The 22,742-nt window shown below is 40.8% G+C and overlaps 1 non-coding gene across 1 annotated transcript; it reads left to right on the top strand.

The window, feature by feature from the left end:
• The first annotated feature begins 497 nt into the window (after window positions 1-497).
• On the top strand, window positions 498-569 carry TRNAG-GCC. The gene has a single exon. It is a non-coding gene; the product is annotated as a tRNA-Gly (tRNA).
• Window positions 570-22,742: the final 22,173 nt, after the last annotated feature.

The raw sequence follows: 22,742 nt of genomic DNA, 5'->3' as shown, positions 1-22,742 counted from the left end.
TACAAAGGAAAGATAAGCGTCTGATTTAAGATGAGTCCTTTAATGTAAATGGAGAATTGAGTGAAATTTGTGATGTAATAGTTTAGAATCGGCAGACACAGAGAGAACAAGGTTTTAAAGGAAATCTTGAAGAATAAACAGTCCTTTGATAAACCCAGTTGAATAAATCCATTGTTCTAGTGAGGAAGCTGTTTACCTTGATGAAGGCTACTTGGGTAGTTCATTATTGAAATAAATGGATTTCAGAAAGTCCATGAGACAGACATCTTCCTGGATAAGAATTTCCCAGAAAAAATAAAGTCTGATTAATGAAGAGTGTTGAGTAGTAAAGTCATGCTCAGGTTGACAGTAAGCTGCAGGTTTCAGTTCTGAGTAACCAGTAAATACAAACCCTGCAGAAGACATTAGATTTCTCAGAGTCCTTAGGATAGAAAATTGGTCTCATGTGACATCTGGCTTATATCTGTCATCCCTATCCTTCATCCCTATCACTAGCTTCCCTGGTGGCTCAGACGGTAAAGCGTCTGCCTGCCATGCAGGAGACCCAGGTTCAATCCCTGGGTCGGGAAGATCCCCTGAAGAAGGAAAAGGCAACCCACTCCAGCATTCTTGCCTGGAAAATCCCATGGTTGGAGGAGCCTGATAGGTTACAGTCCATGGGGTCGCAAAGAGTCAGACACGACTAAGCAACTTCACTTTTTATCATTCAGCAATAGCAGGCATGTGGTAGGAACTTGACAAATACTTATGAAAAAGAATGAATAAGTAAATAAATGAGTGCAAATAAACAGTCCCTATTACTGTTTAATTCAAAGCCTTAAAACTTTTTTTAATGTCCACTGTCATAATGACTTCTTGTTTCAACACCTATTTCATCAAGAAGAGAAACCAAAAGCAACCGTCCTAAGCCTCAGACATGGGCAACACAACAAGCATGTCTGATGCACGACTTTAGACAACTGATATCTTACAGAACTCACCTCAAACTGGCTGGAAATCTGATCTCCCGGAATATGGTTGGATGGCATCACTAACTCAAAGGATATGAGTTTGAGCAAACTCCGGGAGATAGTGAATGACAAGGAAGTCTGGTGTTTTGCAGTCCATGAGGTCACATAGAGTCAGACCTGACTGAACAGCAACAGCATCAAGTCCCCTGAAACCTGAAAGTAATCATTTATAAAGAAATGGTGTCTCTGCATGGGAGGCAGTGAGAGCCCTGAACTCAGAATCCTGCCTGACATATTCAATGTGATTCCTCCTTTGGTGCCCTGTTAGTTTCCACTTGGAGAGACTCACTGTCCTCGTAGCTGACTGATGGGATTTTGCCAAGCAATCAATAATTCAGCTTTGTTTCAGTTCTTAATTTGATGGTCATTTTTCCTTTGTGCTTAACAATTCTAGTAGAATCCTAAGATATAATGAAGAAGTAGACTATGAATAAAAACCCAACCCCACTGTCAATGAGATTCTAAAAGTATAAATATTGTTTTCTGCAAAACTATAGTCCAAAACTTTAACAATAGTGTAATTTTTTTAATAACTGAGCTTTTTTTTTGGCAGCAGGGAGGGGAGGGGTGTGATGCAGAGCATATAGAATCTAAGGGTCCTGAGAGTGAAAATGCAGAGTCCTAACCACTGGACCACCAGAGATTCCCTATAATGGTGTAATTTTAAAATGCAGTGATTAGGGACTGAGGCACATACATTGTGGCTGATTGGTCATGTATTTCAAACAAATATTAAAACATTCTATGGACAATGACATGACCTATTTGAAACCAGAACTGCCCCAGAAATTCTAGGACACTGAGGTCTTGAGTTCAAAAGCATCTCCACTCACACTCCTTCCATTGTGTACTTTTTTTCTGAGACTATTTGAAATTTCTTTAGACATGTGTTGAAACCAATGGCATTTTTTTGAAAGTAAACTTCTCTAGAAAGTACAGGGCATTATTCATTTATATACAGTCATATATATATATATATATATATATATATAATGAATTTGGTGAAAGGCATATGACTTTCGTACTTACTAGATAACAGGGAAAGGTCTGAGTCTGAGTGAGCCACCTCAAATTTCTGCCTAGGACAGAAAGCGTCTTAAGGACTTCCCTGGTGGTCCAGTGGTTAAGAATCCACCTTCCAAAGCAGGGGACGTGGGTTCAATCCCTGATCAAGGAAAAAAGATCCCGCATGCCATGGGGCAACTAAGCCCTTGAGCCGTAACTACTGACCCTGCACGGTCTAGAGCCTGTGTGCCACAACTTGAGAGAACACACACCACAACTAAAGACCCAAATGCTCCCCAAAATAAATGTTTTTTTGAAAAATGAAAGTTCTCTAAGCCAATAAGCCCTGGGAGATTAATGACCAAAGGGAGAAGGGAATATGTACATTCAAGGAACAGTCTCCAAAATGAAAGGTGGTCTGGATCTCCCTCTCTTTGTGAGTTTGGACCTGCCTTTAATACTTTTAGGATGCCTTGGTCATTGAAATACTATGATCTGTGAGCAGATGGGGAGAGATATCTCAGCTACATATATTTTTTAAATATTTTCATTTTGTTTGTCTCTCCAGCTGAGCTTGGGCTTCCAACCTGATAGTCTCCATTTAAAATGTTCCATTGGAGTATTCAGCTCATTTATTTTTAATTAAAATGTTATTAAGATTATAAAATTGGTATAAAGATTAAAAGCAGACAGGACAAATTACATATGTGCTGTGGTAACATTAAATATTCACCCACTCAGCTAATTTGGATAACTTCAGAGTGAAGAGCAAAAAACACTATGGCTTTCAAATTTGTTCTTTTCAGTTTCCCATCAGAAGTCCCTGGGCACCTTCCACTCTGTTGTGATTCACAAGTCTGGCCTCCTAGACTGCTTCTAATGGAAACTTGCAAATAAATGATGTCTCACCAGCCCATCAGATTAGAGAAACAGGGGAAAGGGAGTGAAGAGTCAGTTACCAGTTATCATCCCAAATAAGAAAAACCAGTTTTATGATCAACAGAGTCCACGAAACAGATGTAACATGGGTACATTGACATGACGAAAGAGCTTCATTGCACATTAAGGCGTCTCCAACAGTCGGTTCCAGGACCCACAGGAAAGGTAACTCCATGCAGACAGGCAACAGCACTACAGTTGATTTGGCTTGAACATGACTCCTACCCTTGTATGTAGATGCTAGAAATGCTGAGAATATGCCTACCAAGAACCCATAGCTTAATAGGAAGAGAAATTAGAGCTAACAAGCTCTTCAAAATCCATGATCTCTCTTCAGTCAGTTCAGTTCACTCACTCAGTCGTGTCCAACTCTTTGCGACCCCATGAACTGCAGCACACCAGGCCTCCCTGAGTCACCAACTCCCGGAGTCCACCCAAACCCATGTCCATTGAGTCAGTGATGCCATCCAACCATCTCATCCTCTGTCGTCCCCTTCTCCTGCCTTCAACCTTTCCCAGCATCAGGGTCTTTTCAAATGAGTCAGCTCTTTGCACCAGGTGGCCAAAGTATTGGAGTTTCAGTTTCAACATCAGTCCTTCCATTGAACACACAGGACTAATCTCCTTTAGGGTTAAGGTAGCTTTCAACAATCCATTGTGGTTGAGAATAAAAAGGAACAAAAGAGAAATGACCTACTCAAGGCCATTCTAAAGGTTTGTAGGTAGAAGAAAGTTGGAACTAGCCTCTAAGTCCTACAGTCTTTCCACTACACCAAGCAAAGAATTCTAGGTGAGATATATGCATGTATGTGTGTGTGTGTGTGTGTAAGAGAGAAAGAAACAGGCTTCTATATAGGCTGTAGAAACCCTCCACTTTCTTACTCTTGTTTCTGGAGTATGTAATTGTATGAGTTGATCTCAGCTCTGAATTTTTAGAAATATAGCACTTGACCCACTTTGGAAAGCTGGATCAGCTTATCTAACCATCAGTAGATTATGTCAGATTATTCTTAGAGGTTTCTTAACCTCTAAGTTTTGTATGAAACTTTTATTAAAGAGAACAAATTCAGAAGGAAAAAACATATACGTTTCTCCCTAAATGTTACTCAGTAAAAAGCAGGCAGTCTGAAAAAGACCAAATATTTCAAAAATAAAATTGATATAAATGAAAGAATCTAAAATGGTTTAGGAAAACTGGAAGCAACTGGAAATTTTTCATTAAAGCAATCCTTTTCAAAGAAGGAGAAAAAAATAACTGGATTCCTGAGTTTCTTAGCTAAAGAAATCCTAAACTGGATCAGTGGTTTGCTTCAGATTAGAATCCACGTTAGCTTAGGAAAAGCTGGATGTCTTTTCCTAAATCCTGGGTCTAGAATTCAAATGCAAGCTGTAGAGCCTGTGTCCCTGAGGCCCAGTAGGGTCCCCACTGGAGTAGCCAGCATGTCACTGAAGAATGGTATGCTTGTGCAGTCTCCAAATTAAATTCTCTGGCCCTCTCAGAGTTTCTGTGAGCTCCAGAGGCTTCTTTGATTCATTCCTTTCTGTTTAAACTGCCTAGACTGACCTTTACTTTTTGAACACCCTCACACAGAGACACACACAAAGTACGTCCTCCACACAATGGCCAGAGTGAATCTCTATGCAATTATCAATACATTACACTTCCCTGATCAAAACCCTCCAATGGACTTCCCATTGCCACCACACTACAGCCCAGACTCCTCACCAGGACTGGGCCACACCTTGACCGTGGAGACCTCTGCTGCAGCCTACATGCCCATGAGACCTGCCCTACATGTCTCCCTCCCCCCTCCCTCCTCAATCACTCCACTCCAGCTGCAATGGATTCTTTCTGTTCCTTAGACATACCAGCTCCTTCCCATCTCAGGGCCTTTGTACTCACTATTTCTTCTGCTTCCAGAACCTCACCATAGCTCCTGCCCTCACTTCACTGAGATCTCAATAAAATAATCAGTTTCAGTTCCTTTACCACTCTAGACCCTCTCTATTACGTTCTCTCATTTTATCTTCTACTTAGTTCTCACATGTCCAAAAATTATTTTATTGATTTAGTCTACATTTGGTCTATTCTACAATTATTTTATTGATTTATACTACATTTGGTCTATTTCCTCATACGTGAATGTAGACAGTTTGAGGATAGGAACTCTGTCTCAATCCAGCATTTGGAACAATGCCAAGAAAATCATAGATATTCAGTAAGTATTTACTATATGACAGACTTTCAAAATATCTTTGAAGATTTTTATGAAGTTTAGGTTAAAACAGATATTGTTTATTTTCTAAAAGAAAGCAATGGATTCTCATTTCAAATAACTTGGAAGATACAAAAGGTTGCAAAGGAGAAAATGGAAATCACCTTTATTTCCACATTCAGGAATAAGAACTAAGAACAGTTTGATCTATTTCCCTTATGTATTTTTTTCCTATAGAACATAGAGTCATTTTACATAATTGAAATTATTTTCCATACTGTATTAGTTTCCCAGGGTTGAAAATTACAATGTGCTGTTACAAATGGCTACAAACTAGAGGGCTTAAAATAACAGAGATAAGCAGCTTACAGACTGGGAGAAAGTATTTGCAAACCATATATCTGATAAGGGGTTAATATCCAAAACGCATAAAGAATTCTTACAACTCAGCAAAACACAAATAATCCAATTTAACAAATGGGCAGAAGATCTGAATAGACATTTCTCCAAAGACATAAAATGGCTGATGAAGAAATGCTCATCATCACTATCCATTAGGGAAATGCAAATCAAAATCCCAATGAGATATTACCTCACAGCTATTAAAATGGCAGGTACCAACATGACAAGAGATAGAAGTGTTGGCCTGAAGATGTGGAAAAGTTGGAACCTTTGTGCACTCTCAGTGGGAATGTAAAATGGTGCAACCACTATGGAAAACAATATGGAGCTTTCTCAAGAAGTTAAAAATAGAACAAACAAATCATCCAGCAATCCCACCTCTGGGTATATATTCAAAATAATTGAAATAAAAATCTCAAAGATGTTATTTGCACTTTTATGCTCACGGCATCATTGTTCACAATAGCCAAGAGGTAGAAATAATTTAAATATCCATCTATGGATGAATAGATAAAGAGAGATTGGTGTATACATAAAACAGAATAATATCCAGCCATAAAAAAAGAAGGAAACCCTGTTCCAGAGTAAAACATGAATCTTGAGGACATTGTGTTAAGTGTAATAAAAACCAGCTACAGAAGAACAAATACTGCCTTGATTCCACAAACATGAGGTATCTAAAATATTTAAATTCATAGAAACACAAAGTAGAATTATAGCTACCAGGGACTGGAAGGAAGGGAAAACAGAAAGTTTCTATTCAAATCATATAGAGTTTCAGTCATGCAAAATGAAAAAGCTCCACAGATCTGATATACATTATACACTTAAAAATTTGTTAAGAGGGTGGATCTCATGTGTTTTACCACAATTTTTTCAAAATATTTTTGAGAAAAGAGGTTTATTCATTCACGATTCAAGAGGCCACAAGTGCAGAGTCAAGGGGTCAGCAGGGCCCTGCTCTCTCTGAAAGTTCTAGAGAAGCTTGAGCCTCCTTGCTTCCTCCTAACTTCTGCCAGTTTCTGACTCTCTTTGGCATTTCTTGACTTACTGACACATCACTTTAATCTCTGTTTCTGTCATCGTGTGACTTTCTTCTCTATGTATCTATGTCCCTGTGTGTTCACATGGCCTTCTATAAAAACACCAGTCATTGGAACTCAGGGCCCACCCTAATCTAGTATGCGTGCTAAGTTGCTTCAGTCGTGTCTGACCCTTTGCGACCCTAGGATGGTAGCCTGCTCGTTCCACGAGATTCTCCAGGCAAGAATACTTAAGTGAGTTGCCATGCCCTCTTCCAGGGGATATTCCAGATCCAGGGATTAAACCGGCGTCTCTTACGTCTCCTGCATTGGCAGGCAGGTTCGTTACTATGAGCACCACCTGGGAAGCCCAATCTAGTATGACCTCGTCTTAATTAATTGCATCTGTGGGACCTCCCTGGTGGTCCAGTGATTGGGAATCTGTCTTGCAATACAGGAGATGCGAGGTTTATCCGTGGTTGGGGAACTAAGATCCCACATGCCTCACAGCAAGAGCCTGCACCCCGCAATCCTGAGCCCTCGAGCTCTGGGGGCAGAGCACCACAGCTACAGAGTTCCACAACGAAAGATCCCTCATGAGGCAACAGAGATCCCGCATGCCACAACTAAGACCCAAGGCAGCCAAATAAATACATAATTTGTTTTTAAAAAGGACTTCTCCTTCCAATTCAGGGGATGCCAGTTCAATCCTTGTTTGGAGAGCTAAGATCCCATATGCCTCGCAGCCAAAAAAACCAAAACATGAAATACAAACAATATTGTAACAAATTCAATAAAGACTTTAAAAAATTAGTCACATCTGCAAAGACCCTACTTGTAAATAAGGTCATATTTCTAGATCCCAGTTCAGTTCAGTTCAGTCACTCAGTCGTGTCTGACTCTTTGTGACCCCATGAACCACAGCACGCCAGGCCTCCCTGTCTATCACCAACTCCCGGAGTCCACCCAAACCCATGTCCATTGAGTTGGTGATACCATCCAACCATCTCATCCTCTGTTGTCCCCTTCTCCTCCTGCCCTCAATCTTTCCCAGCATCAGGGTCTTTTCAAATGAGTCAGCTCTTCTCATCAGGTGGCCAAAGTATTGGAATTTTACCTTCAACATCAGTCCTTCCAATGAACACCCAGGACTGATCTCCTTTAGGATGGACTGGATCTCCTTGCAGTCCAAGGGACTCTCAAGAGTCTTCTCCAACACCACAGTTCAAAAGCATCAATTCTTCAGTGCTCAGCTTTCTTCATAGTCTAACTCTCACATCCATACATGACTACTGGAAAACCATAGCCTTGAGTAGATGGACCTTTGTTGGCAAAGTAATGTCTCTGCTTTTTAATATGCTGTCTAGGTTGGTCATAACTTTCCTTCCAAGGAGTAAGCATCTTTTAATTTCATAGCTGCAATCACCATCTGCAGTGATTTTGGAGCCCAGAAAAATAAAGTCAGCCACTGTTTCCCCTGTTTCCCCTGCCAGAACTCAGCTCAACTTCTTTCAGGCTTTACTCTAAGACCCAGGTTCAAAGCTATACTTCAGCTCTGAAATGACCCCGGCCACTCAGTCCTCGTACCTCTGCTCCTGTGGGTGAGGCACTTCTATTCTGGCTCCAAAGACAGGCAGTTCTTTGCCACCAGATTACCCCTCTACTTACCCTACGGTTTTCTCCTTTACCACTACTAGAGATTTCTCTGATCTTAGCCCAGGAAAGCTGACCTCCAGCTCTCAAACCATTTCTTTTTATTCGTGAAATTTATTTGAAGTGCATTCACACAGAGATTCTACAACTGGTTCCACCCTTCAAAGAGGTTCAACTTTTTCACGTGTAGCTCTAGGACAGCACTTGGACTTGGTTTTTTTGTGGTGCCTCCTATGTGGATCTTCTCTAACTAGCTTATCAGAGGTGGGCTTCCATCATCTTTTAAGAGCTTATGTACTGTTAAACATGGCCTTGAATTTCTGGAATTCCATCTCATTCAAAGAACAGAAAGACCAATGCGCCAAGCTAAGGAATGTTCAGGTAACACCCTTGGCTCATTTTTGCTCTTCCAGTCAGCCTTCTCCCAGGAAAGCATCATTCAGACAATATCAAAATACATTTGAAAATACAGAAATATTAAGATACATTTCTCAGAGGCATTAGAGATTTCTGGTTAGAATTGGACTTGGAAAAGCTAGTTCTTGTAGCAAGTACAGGGAATAAAGGAGAGGAAAGAGACTAGAGAGGAGAATGATTATGTACAGTAGGTCATTTCAAGACTGGAAGAAATTTGGGAGCTAGGGGAGGACCAGAGAGGAGGAAACAGCCACGGGACCTCTGTTAGGGCTATTCTGACCTGACCCACTTTCCCTCTTGTCAACGACTGTGTCATTGAGCTGGTTTAAACACATAAGGACTATTAGAAGAACATCTGCCCGGGACTTCCCCTGATGGTCCGCTGGTGAAGACCTCATGCTTCCAAGGCAGGGGCCTGGGTTCGATTCCTGGTCAGAGAACTATATCCCACATGCCACAGCTAAGACCCAACAAAGCTAAAAAATAAAAATAAAAAAGAACATCTGTCTAAAAGAGACTGAGTGGAGTGCCAGTAGCAGGAAGATGATAACACAAACTTTGATACTGATGCTTAAACAAAGCAACATGTGAAATAGAAAATCTCTAGGTAGCTTGTAAGAGTAGAATACCATCAGAGCCAACAAACTTTTCAAATCCTTCATGTCATAAAGACAGACTGCAGAAGGCAGACAACTTTGCTTAACAAATACCAATGCTTGAGAAAATAGAAAAATATTCATTTCCTAAAGAAAATTCTTTAACAAGATACCAGTGTGCTCATTATAAAAATATTACTATAATAATCAGAAACCATAGAAGTCATGAGGAATTAATTTACTGACCAGAATTTGAAAAAGAGTAGGACTTGGACCCTACCATTCCCAGTACTGAAAATTCCACATTTAAATATCATTAAAAATCAGCCCTGGGATTTCTTTGGAAGGAATGATGATAAAGCTGAAACTCCAGTACTTTGGCCACCTCATGCAAAGAGTTGACTCATTGGAAAAGACTCTGATGCTGGGAGGGATTGGGGGCAGGAGGAGAAGGGGACAACAGAGGATGAGATGGCTGGATGGCATCACTGACTCGATGGACGTGAGTCTGAGTGAACTCCGGGAGTTGGTGATGGACACCTGGCGTGCTGCGATTCATGGGGTCGCAAAGAGTCAGACACGACTGAGTGGCTGAACTGAACTGAACTGAAAAAATTATTTGGGGACTATTTTACTTTCAAATTCTAAGAAGAAGGAACTGTGAACAAATATCTTTGTACTTCCTTGGGCACAATAAATATGACATAATCCCTTTTATCATTCTTATTTGCCTGTGGAAAAATTCAAAGCCAGAAATATGATTCAAGTTTGGAACCTTTAACCTTATTTCATGTGATGCTGTGCAGTTTGTTATTAGGACAGTTCTGATTAAAGGTTTATTGACTCAATAGATACTCTCTATTATATATGACTGTTTTAAAGGAGCAAAACCAACTCATTAGTTAGAAACCAGCAAAGCATGCAAGTGCTTTGTTCAACTGACAATGAGAGAGAGAACCAGTGGAAATTTACTGCTGGAAAACATTATCACCAGGAGATATTCACTGAACTGACAATTTTTGACATTTCCCATGTTCCTTCTGAAAATATTTGTGTTATAATCAGACCTTTCAACATCACCAAATAACATCTGTTCAATTTCCATGTGATTTTGCAAACTCTGGAAACTAAAGTACAAGTAAGATGGGCCAGCTGTCTCTGAATCTACACACCACCCCTGAAGCCACACCAACATCACCCATACCCCAACCACCAACACCACCAAAGCTGAACTTGAATGTAAGAGCCCCTTGTGTCACCCACGTTTCTGAGTGGGTGAGTGAAAGTCATTCAATTGTGTCTGACTCTTTGCCATCCCATGGACCATAGCCCACTAGGCTCCTCTGTCCATGGAATTCTCCAGGCAAGAATTCTGGCATGGGTAGCCATTCCCTTCTCCAAGGCATCTTCCCAAACCAGAGATCAAACTCAGGTCTCCCTCATTGCAGGTGGATTCTTTACCATCTGAACTACCAGGGAAGCCCATGTTTCTAATTCATCCCCCCAAAAAAACCTTACAGAAGAGAACAATCAAAGCACATGACAAAGAAAAACAATAACAATACTAAGAATAGCCTTGCCTTTGACCACAGGAGAATGGTGGGTCTTTCTTTCTCCGGCAGGGAAATTCCTGCTCCGTATCACGAGTTCTCTGTGGAGCCCTCACCGGCACTTGCTGCAGGGGTCTTGCTGTCTGCCATCCAGTGATCTGACTGATGCAGTCCCTGGCATGCTCCTGCTCCTGCTACATCCACCCTCAAAATTTATTACTGGGGTTGTTGGGGCTCAGCCTTTCTCAAATCACAACTTGCACTGCCTTCACTGAGTGAGTAAAATTCCCTTTATGCTCCTAGAGAGAGTGCCCAATTTCAGAGAATGATTTGCCTTTCCTGCCCAAAGGACTTTCCCAAGCACCACCATCCAGGGCTTACACAGCGTTTATTCTCCATAACGTCATTTCATAACAAGGGACCCACCTGACAGTGGCTGCAGGCCTGATAGAGCAATGGAATGACCTTTTGAAAGTGCTGCTGGGGCACCACCTTGGAGATGATGCTGTGAGACTAGTGAGTGTTCTCCAGGATGCAGCATGCACCTTCAAATAACAACCACCAAGCTGAGTTCCCTAGGCCACAGGCAGCAGTGCTCTGTGACGTCTTAGAGGGATGGAGTGGGCAAGGGGGATGGAGGGAGACACGAGAGGGAGGGAATATATGTATACTTATAACTGATTCACATAGCTGTACAGCACAAACTAACACAACATTGTGAAGCAATTATACTGCAATTTTTAAAAAATGACAACAAAAACAAACAAAATAACCACCAGGTGGTGTGGTGTGTTCCAGTAGGTCAGATACACAGGTCCAGGTGTAAGCAGATTATTTGCCCCCTTTTCTGTCTGTGCATCTCTCTTTTCCTCAGATGTTAATCATAAAGCTGAGATCAATGGGCCACATATAAGCTAACTCCTGATTTTTGCTTCACTGAATATAGACAATGCCTTGCCTAACCTGTTGATTTCTCTCCTAGGTTAGAAAAAAATAAGAAGTAAGATTTAAGTAGTTGAAGAAGACTGATTCTCTACCCTCAGTTTCCCCTTTAGCATATTTATGCCTAATAATTGCTATGTCCAGTATTAAGCATTCAGCTCCTAACCTGGAAAGAGCTGTCTTTGGAAGGATAGCAAGTAGGGAGTTTCTCTATTTTCTTCTTTGTGTGCCTCAGATCTCTAGCTAAACAATTGATTTTGCTAGAATAACCCATTATCTCCTCTCTGATCAAGACTTATACTTGGGTGGAGGGAAGCTGGATGGGGTTAAGTCCAGTTGGCTCTCTAACAAAATTCTCACATCTCTCTGTTAAAATTATTCCCTGCACTTTGTTCAACCTTCTCCATTATTTATCCACCAGTCTAATCTCCTGGCTGCCTCCAGAGGGCACTATATTCTCTATAGCCTTTGATCATACCATGCTCTCCAATCCCAAAGTTGATACTCTTTGGCAAGCCCTACAATGCCTGTCTTCTGGAATCCCATGGTTACACATCGAGCATGAAAACATATTCCTCTTAGAGTTCTCTCTTATTTTAGATAGGCTTGCCTTGTCTCAAGTGAAACTAAGAACTCCTTCCAGGGAGAGATTCACATTCCAAGTGAACTTGGAGGATGGTAAGCATCCTTCATGTCTATCTTCCAATGGATATTGATATCCATTGTCCCACTGACTACAAAATCAAGTACATCTGTTCATGTGGGCAAAGTAACGGCCTAGATCTATAGCATTCCCAATAAAAAAGAATAAAATCTCCTTGGAGAAATAGCTGATTCTAGAGCTTGGGGAGGAAAGAACAAAATAAGCCTAGATAGACATTGTTCTGTGTCAGATGTGCTCAAAAATAATGATGACCTATCAAAAGGACATAGGATTCAGTGTGAGGGGCTCCCTCTGGTCAAATCTGACAACTGAGCATCAAATTAAATATTGGTTTAATAAATTATAAATAATTGAGTAAGATAAAAATCCACAAGTCTATATTGATAAATAAATTATCTATCTTTGCCTCTTCCTAGGTCACAAAGATATTTTCATATGATTTCTTCTAGAAGCCTTATAGTTTTAGAAGTTATATTTAGACCTGCAGTTTATCTCTGATTCATTTTTGTGTAGAATATGAAGTAGAGATCAAGGTTAATTTTTTTTTCATATGTTTACCCAGTTGTTCCAGTACTCTCACTGAAAAAGAAAAATCTCTATCTTAACCTAATTTGTTCCTTGGTTAAAAAAAAAAAAAAAATCTATTGACCATATATTTGTTGCTGTTTAGTTGTTAAGTTGTATTCAACTCTTTATGACCCAATGGACTGTAGCCTGCCAGGTTCTTCTGTCCATGGGATTTCCCAGGCAAGAATATTGGAGTGGGTTGCCATTTCCTCCTCCAGGGGATCTTTCCAACCAAGGGATCGAACCCACATCTCCTTCAACTCCTCCTGCATGGCAGGTGGATTCTTTACCGTTGAGTTACCAGGGAAGCTCACTGGTTCTATTTCTAGATTCTATTCTGTTCCATTCTTTTCCTCTTGTTTTCTCTTGGTAATTCTGCCATGTTTTGAAAGTTGTAGGCTTTATAGAAATTTCTGAAATCTAATTAGGTAAATTTTCAAGACTGTTAGTTTCCTTCCTTTCAGAGATATTTTGCCTCAATTTCCATCCACCTCAGCATCCCAAACTTGGCCTTCTAATTTTTCAGGTCAATACCTCTGTGCGTCTCCCATAGGCCTCATGAGGACCAGAAGAGTGACTTCTGGAGAAGAGCCTTATGTATGTGGATTCCACCCGGTGCAGCAGTTTCCTTCTTTCAAGGATTAAATCCCCTGCAGTTCTTGCTAGTTTTTGGAGATATATATAAATATATAGAGAAAGTCTATTACAGTGGTCAAAAGAAGAATTAGATTAATACATGCTATTTGGCCATTACTGGGAGACATAACCTTTCCACTGGTTTTCTATACTGAATTTCAGGCCTTTGCTGATAGCTCCCATCAGCCCTGGTAAGGATCCCTGGTAGCTCAGATGGTAAAGAATCTGCCTGCAATGCAGGAGGCCCGGGTTTGATCCCTGGGTCAGAAATGTCCCCTGGAGAAGGAAATGGCAACCCACTCCAGTATTCTTGCCTGGAGAATTCCACAGACAGAGGAGCCTGGTGAGCCACAATACATGGGATCGAAAAGAGTCGGACAAGACTGAGTGACTAACCTAACCCATCAGCCCTACCCAAAGATTCCTACCAAATGGGTGAGCTAGAAACCATGCTCTGTTGTCCCTGAAGCTTTTCGTTTCCTCAGTGGCTCTGACCAGGTCTCTCCACTCTCAAACAATCTCATCACGGCATTGCTGTGCTCCTAGCTGGCCATCTAGTCCCTCTGTGAGTCATAGTTCCAAACTTCCTTCAGGACAAATGGGGACACAAGCAAAACCAGGAAGAATCATCTGGACACAACCAGAGGAAAGATGGAAGAGCCCTGGGGTGGAGGGAAAGGAGAGCAGGAACCTCAGCCACATCTAAAGGTGAGCGGAGGTATAGAGAGGAGGTACTGGGGCCAGGGATACTAGGATTTAGAACAAAGTCTTATCTTTTGTGGGAGCTATTTATCAATGTCTGTTGGTATTGAAGAAAGAGTTTTATTACTCTATTGAGACTGTCTTTGTCCTCCCTGGGACCACTAATCCCTTAATTATTCCCCTGGGGAAGCAAAACTATAATTACACTTCCAGCTACACTTGATTCCCTGGACAGCCTGGATATCACAGTCCTGTCAAATCTCCCTTCCCTGCCATGGCTTCTTTTGTCTCTTTCACTTTCAAAGGCATTCTTATTTCTGAACCACCCCTATTATTAATCTTTTTCAGTTCCTATAAAAAGAAAAACTACGTATTTTCTAGTGAAAAGGAAATTCATCCACCTTTGGAAATTGTCCTTGTCTTTGAAAACCATGTAGCCATTTCAGTGGGAAAGGCATGAAGGAAAAAAATCATTATAATCATCTTCAACTGCAGTTGAGTAAAACGTGAAGAGCCTCAGGTTATGACACTTAAGGTTTATCGGAGAAAGATAAGGTAAGTCCTAAACAAATCCAGTGGTATGCTTGTTTTCTGACCTTTCATTGAACAGTTATCAGTTGTCACTTTGGCTTGCAGACTGACATTAAAAAGGATGAAAATATTGCTTTTTAAGAAGGATGAGAATATTGCTTTCTTAGTACAGCCTCCTAATGACATGTCTTTTGTTCAAGCTATGATGCTCTGACAAATTAGCCCAAAAAAGTGGAGCAGGAAAAACTGTCTCTACTTCTGCTTGTTATCACCTTTAATATTATTAGAGCAGCTATCATTCCATATGCTCCCAACTTGTCACTACTTACTAAGGAATGGGATATACATAAATTAATTGATGCCAAACTAGATTGTGAATTCTGTGGGCAGGGAGCTTTTTTCAAACTCCCACAGCACTTGGCTTACTTCTGGACACATGAGACTGTATTATATTGCTAAGTTTCTTTAGTTGTGTCTCACTCTTTGCGACCCTATGGACTGTAGCCTGCCAGGCTCCCCTATCTGTGGAGATTTTCCAGGCCAGAATACTGAAGTGGATTGCCGCACCCTCCTCCAGGAATCTTCCTGACCCAGCTATTGAACTCGTATCTCTTATGCCTCCTGCACTGGCAAGCAGATTCTTTACCACTAGTGCCACCTGGGAAGACTCAGTAAATCTCGTTTGATCATATAGCTCACAAGTTGTTGTCCAATGTTAATATTACATACTCAATCTCTGTTTCCCTGAGTGTCAAAAATCCGCTCTAATTTTGTCCTGATTCTATGTTACAGTAATGTCTTTTTTTCATGGGTTTTGTAAATATAGTGGCAAAATCTTTAATAATGCTGGTTAATGGATTTTATCTTGAGCTTTTCTGTACTTAGTAATCAAATTGAAGGATCACTCTCCTTTTAGCACACTCAAATCCATGTAATATACTTCACATTACAATGGCAGGTTCTATTTCAGCACATTTCATACTAAGAAATAGTGTTGATAGTATGATATTGCTTGGTGTGGTGATTAATGCCTTAAATATGTTGGAACAACCAGAATCCACTAAATAATTTCCAACTCTCCTTTGCTGTCTGTACTCTGGAGACCAAACTAGGGTAAATTACTTGGCAGGGGGTGGAATCTCTTGGCCTTAATTGCTTTGCTTCTAATAGGGGAATTATAACATCTGTCCAGCATATCAGTCAGATTTGTTGTGAGGGTCAAATGGGATAATGCACGAAAAAATTATTTGTAAACTGCAATGCTTTGCACAAATGCGAGTTATCATAATTTGCATTGTACACAGGTCACAGCCTTCCAGGCCAAAGAGGCATTCTAGACTTCTCGAATACACATTGTAAACTATTCTAAGTCTGCAGCATGTAATGTCAATTGTTTCTTTCTGTGCCACAAATCAATGATGATACTGCCTCGTCACCTATTTCATCTGATGGGCCCCTAAATAAAAATAATTAAAAGCTAATCTGCATACCACATATTCTTATTGCCATATAGAGCCTTACAAGCCAGTAACAGATCAATTAATCAATGTTTCCCTCTATTATGGTCTGTCAGCAGATCAATCTACCAAACCAATCAAGAATATTATGGGCTTATAGTTGTGCAGGAATGAATTTTGCAGCTGTGGGGCTATTTCTTTTGAAAGGAAAGGGTGAGAAATGATTGTTATACCTCACCTTTTCTGCAAGCATAAGGAGTTTCCAACCGATGGAAAGGTTATGTTGACAATTCACAATAAGATACATGGAATCCATGTGTAAACGTTGTGAAGGACATGGCCCTGGCACAGAAGACCTGAGACAGCCTAAGAGAGGCTTCATCTGTTTTTTCCTCCTAGCACATCAGGAAAATGAACTGCATCAGCATATTCCTTTGTGGGTAAGAAAAAGCACAAGGCCCTGTTTCTGAACCTACATAAAAGAATTGATAATGTCACTACTCTTAGAAAACACATAAGGTTCCAAGGTGAATATCTTTGTATGTTTGTATATATTCACTGTGACATGCAGGACACTAAGACAGTTTTCATTAAGCATGGACACTATTTCAACTTAAATGCAAGCTTTTTAATAAGGAAGAACTGTAATAATTTTGTTCCTCTAAAAAAATACCCCTCATTAACACATTTCATTTACTATTGAATCCTACCTCATTTGGGTTTACTTTTTCATTGATTTCCCCCTTCTCTGAAAGAGAATCAGGTGAGGAGAGAAAAGGAGAGATCTGAATGCTTAGGCAGACTTGGCCTTCGCTGTAGTTAATTAGGTACACGGGGCTCTTAAAGGTTTGTTTCCTTTCTGGAATATGAAAAGCTTAATGCACAAAGAACTTCTTCTTAGGAAAGTTATCCCAAGTGAGTTTTCATTTCTAAGGTATCAGGTGGTAAATTCTGGGTAATGCAAGGTGTTTATGAGACCCTGTGCTGTGCTTAGTCGCTCAGCAGTGTCTGACCTTTTGCTACCCCATGGACTACAGCCCACCAGGCTCCTCTGTCCATGGGGATTCTCCAAGCAAGAACACTGGAGTGGGTTGCCATGACTTCCTTCAGGGGATGTTCCCAACCCAGGGATCAAACCAAGGTCTCCCTCATTGCAGGATATCTTTACCTGCAGGATTTACATTGCAGGATTCTTTACCATCTGAGCCACCAGAGAAGCCCTTGCTGCTAAGTCACTTCAGTCGTGTCCGATTCTGTGCGACCCCATAGATGGCAGCCCATCAGGCTCCCCCGTCCCTGGGATTCTCCAGGCAAGAACACTGGAGTGGGTTGCCAGTTCCTTCTCCAATGCATGAAAATGAAAAGTGAAAGTGAAGCCACTCAGTCGTGTCTGACTCTTAGCGACCCCATGGACTGCAGCCTAATAGGCTCCTCCATCCATGGGATTTTCCAGGCAAGAGTACTGGAGTGGGGTGTCATTGCCTTCTCCAAAAGAAGCCCTTATGAGACCCTAAAAGTGTAGAAATCATGAGTCCTCTATCTGCTTCTCTCTCTCTCTTTTTTTAATTTTATTTTATTTTTAAACTTTACAAAATTGTATTAGTTTTGCCAAATATCGAAATGAATCTGCCACAGGTATACATGTGTTCCCCATCCTGAACCCTCCTTCCTCCTCCCTCCCCGTACAATCCCTCTGGGTCGTCCCAGTGCATCAGCCCCAATCATCCAGTATCGTGCATCGAACCTGGATTTGTCATTCTATCCTCTTCCTCTAGACAATTTAATCTGTGTTATCATTTACAGCTGGAAAAAAATTTTAATTTGGATTTCCATCAGTGATTTCTTAAACCTTTTCAAAAAAATGATCAATACCTGGGTCCCACCCCTAGATATTTAGTTGGCTTGGAGTAGGATCTGGAAAATAAGGAGATTTTAAGACTCTCCTTGAGTAATTTTAATGTGTGGCCAGTCTAGAATGCAATTTGTAATGGAACTTAGAAAAACTAACTTTGCTTGGGAAATGCTATGGTTTATGGGAATTAATGTTTATGTTATAAACTGCTTCCTGGTCACATGTTTTAAAGAAATATACTTAAGTTTCTTATATGTTGTGGGTATGAGTCTTACATTGATTCATTCCTATGTATCCTGTTAACCCTGTGGAACTGTGGAGAAGTGGAGCATATTAAAGAGGAAAATTAATCTGTTTTGGAGTTTTAGAAAGAACTACATAAGCTCCCACAGAGGCCCTGAGCAGAAGCTGCCAAAGGTGAGTTAGATTCTAACAGGCTGCAGGAAGAAGTCCCTTTGGCTGACATTAGGAAGAAAAAAGAAAAATGAAAGAGGAAACTGTTTCTTATATACCTTGAGTGACTAATTTATTTGGGGTAACAGGAAGAAGAGACTCATTTGGTGGGAAGAAAGACTTCCATTTCTTCATGACAATAAAAGATGAACTTAAGAGTAGAGCATGGGGAACTGGGGACTTTGAGAGGTTATATAAGAAATGTGACATCTTGTTCCAGTGTAAACTTAATTAAATGATATCTTGATGCTTTAGGGCGGTTTCTGGAGAAAATAAGCAAAATATATTTATGAAGTTTTGGGGAATAGAAACTGCACACTTCCTTGGCCTAAATGGTAAAACTGATGATTGATTGGAGCAATAATTTCTCAAAGGTGTATGTTTCTGTGGTCAGTTGTGTCTGACTCTTTGCAATCCCATGGACCATATAGCCTGCCAGGCTCTTCTGTCTGTGGAATTTTCCAGGCAAAAATAATGGAGCAGGTTGCCATTTCCTACTCTAAGAGATCTTTCCAACTCTGGGATCAAAACACCACACTGCAGGCAGATTTTTTACCATCTGAGCTATCTAGGAAGCCCTTAATAAAAGGGAAGGGAGTAAAAGAAACAGAATGGGTGACCTAAGTCTACTCTGCTGAAATGAGAACCTTCTTTCTCTTGGATCCATCTTTTTGTCACCCAAAAGATGATAAAACTCCAGTTAAGAAAAGGTGTGGCCGTGAGGAAAGGAGCCAAGAATGCCCATTGGCCTGCTCTTGGCAAAGGGTCTTGGAACAGATGCACAAATGGGACCACGGAGGCTCTCATTTTCTCTATTCCAGCCCACTGTGTTTAGAAACAAGAGCTCCATGATAGGAACTACAGAAGAAATGAGGGGAAATCCCCAGCTCAAATGATGATAGATCTTCTGAAAAACTGCAATATCAGCAGTGCTGAAGATATAGAGATTTGACTCTTCAGTTCATTTGCTCAGTCATGTCCAACTCTTTGCGACCCCATGAACCACAGCGTGCCAGGCCTCCCTGTCCATCACCAACTCCCGAAGTCCACCCAAACCCATGTCCATCGAGTCAATGATACCATCCAGTCATCTCATCCTCTGTCATCCCTTTCTCCTCCTGCCCTCAATCTTTCCCAGCATCAGGGTCTTTTCCAGTGAGTCAGCTCTTCACATCAGGTGGCCAAAATATTGAAGTTTCAGCTTCAACATCAGTCCTGCCAATGAATATTCAGGACTGATCTCCTTTAGGATGGACTGGTTGGATCTCCTTGCAGTCCAAGGGACTCTCAAGAGTCTTCTCCAGCACCACAGTTCAAAAGCATCAATTCTTCGGTGCTCAGCTTTCTTTATACTGGCCATTTCTATTTCTTACTATGGAATATACAACAATTAGCAATTAATGCTGGTGCCCTCTGCTCTCACCCTTACTTCCTTATCTCCTCTCCTTTCTCATATAGAGTCACATGGTTTACTAAGCCTCATGCATCATTTTGCTTTGATTGCTACATCAAATAAATGTTATGACTGCCCTTATCTGCCTGTCCTGGTCAGACTACCTTTTCTAAGCAATAGTTTGAGCTCCAATTTTTACCTAAATACCTAGAAACTCTGCAATTTTCATTAAAATGAAATATTCTCTATATCTTCCCCTATGTTCTATACCAACGTATCTGAAACTGCACACATCATTTAGTAATGATTAAAAGAAAACAAACAAAAAACAGGAAAGCACACACAAATGCATACAAGGACCACTATTCCTTGGGAATTGTAAATTAAGAATTAAAGCTTAGAGGTCATTGACCCCTGATTTCTAGAATCTGGCACTAGACTGTAATCTTTGCTTTTAAGAAGTCAATTTTACTTTCCTGAATTATACATTGATAGTAAAGAATGAAAGTAACATTTCATTGTTTTGTTTGCTTGTTTATTTTAACAAACACATATTGTATTTATTTAATTTGTCATCATACACCTCCAAGTAGAATATCTCTCATGGTACTGTGGGCTGAATTACAAATGAATGGGAGCATTAGCAAATGAGAACATTGCAGTTATTTCATTATAATGAGATGCAATTTTCCTTTCCAAATGTTTGTTTTACAGCCCAACTCTTCAGGAAAAGGGCACAGAGGCCATTTGGATAAGTTCAGCAGCCCAGACTTTCATTTTATATCAACAAAGATGAAGATACAGTCACTCAAGACCAAAAATGAAATATAAATGGAAGATTGGAAGGTATGTTCCCCCTAACAGGTTCTTTTTTTCAAATATTACAGTATTCAAATGTATTACAAAGTCAGGGATTGAACTGTCCAGAACTGTGAAAAGTCTGAGATTTTTTTCCCCTGTTCGCAACATAACAAGTTACCCAATCACATTTTGGTACTTGCCGGCAGAAGACATCTTCTCCTGGGTCAGAGACAAAGAACTCATATGACAAGCAGCATGAGCTTTGTGTTCACGCAGTGCCCTCTCCTTCCCAAGCCCACATCACCTAGAGACAATGTGGGAGGCTTCCTGGTGGTCCAGTGGTTAAGACTCTGAGCTCCCAATGCAGGTGACCCAGGGTCCATCTCTGGTCAGGGAACTAGATTTCACATGCTGCAACTAAGAGTTTGCATGCTGCTACTTAAAGATCTCCCACGCTGCCATGAAGATTGAAGATCCTGTGTGCTGCAACTGATTCCTGGTGTAGCCAAGTAAATAGATAAATGTTGAAACAATGTGAAACAGCCATGGTGGGTGCTGAGCATGCAGTGGGTTTACATCAGAGCTGAGGACTACCAGACTTAGGGATCCCAAGTCTTCTATAAAGTGCTATGAGCAAACCTACCTCAACCTTTGCCTCAGAAGAGCAAATTATCTTTACTATACAGAAAAGTACATACAACAGTCATGTATGGATGTGAGAGTTGGAATATAAAGAAAGCTGAGAGGTGAAGAATTGATGCTTTTGAACTGTGGTGTTGGACAAGACTCTTGAGAGTTCCTTGGACTGTAAGGAGATCAAACCAATCCATCCTAAAGGAAATCAGTCCTGAATATTCATTAGATGAATGAATTGGCTGAATGATTTGGCCACCTGATGCAAATAACTAACTCATTGGAAAGACCCTGATACTGGGAAAGATTGAAGGCAGGAGGAGAAGGGGATGACAGATGATGAGATGATTGGATGGCATCACTGACTTGATGGACATGAGTTTGAGCAAGCTGGTGATGGACAGGGAAGCCTGGCGTGCTGCAGTCCATGGGTTTCAAAGTGTTGGACACGACTAAGTGACTGAACTGTACAGACAGGTAAATAAATATACTCTCTGTTCCACACAAACATAATTCTAATGTTTCCAGGCCATTTTCTATACAAACATCTCTGAAAAGAATCCAGAACAAAAAGACTGTCAGTGCCTCTACTAATGAGACATGCAGAGTGGTCCATGGAGAATGGCCCCCCAACATGAAAGTTATTATGAAGCAGCCCATCAAAGTCGACTCTAGTCCACATATGAATGAATGAAAGCATTTATTTGCTTATTCTCTAATAATCCACCTCCTCCCAATTAGACTCGAAACTTATAGAAGGGATAATCTGGTTTGTCTTCATGTCTCCATGGCATAGCCCAGAACCCTGCATAATCAGTACAGTTCAGTTCAGTCACTCAGACACGTCCAACATTTTGCAACCCCATGGACTGCAGCACACCAGGCTTCCCTGCCCATCACCAACTCCCAAAGCTTGTTCAAACTCATGTCCATTGATTCAGTGATGTCATCCAACCAACTCATCCTCTGTCATCCTCTTCTTCTGTCTTCAATCTTTCCCAGAATCAGGGTCTTTCCCAGTGAGTCAGTTCTTTGCATCAGGTGGCCAAAGCATTGAAGTTTCAGCTTCAGCATCAGTCCTTCAGTGAATATTCAGGACTGATTTCCTTTAGGATGGACTGGTTGGATCTCCTTGCAGTCCAAGGGACTCTCAAGAGTCTTCTCCAACACCACAGTTCAAAAGCATCAATTCTTCAGTGCTCAGTTTTCTCTATACTGCACACAGATTTCTCAGGAAGCAGGTCAGGTGATCTAGTATTCCCATCTCTTTAAGAATTTTCCACAATTTGTTGTGGTCCATA

This window comes from Bos indicus x Bos taurus, chromosome 5 (assembly GCF_003369695.1).
Source record: "Bos indicus x Bos taurus breed Angus x Brahman F1 hybrid chromosome 5, Bos_hybrid_MaternalHap_v2.0, whole genome shotgun sequence".
NCBI lineage: Eukaryota > Metazoa > Chordata > Mammalia > Artiodactyla > Bovidae > Bos > Bos indicus x Bos taurus.
The sequence above is the reverse complement of the archived record's forward strand: the minus strand, read 5'-3'. Positions and strand labels throughout refer to the sequence as shown.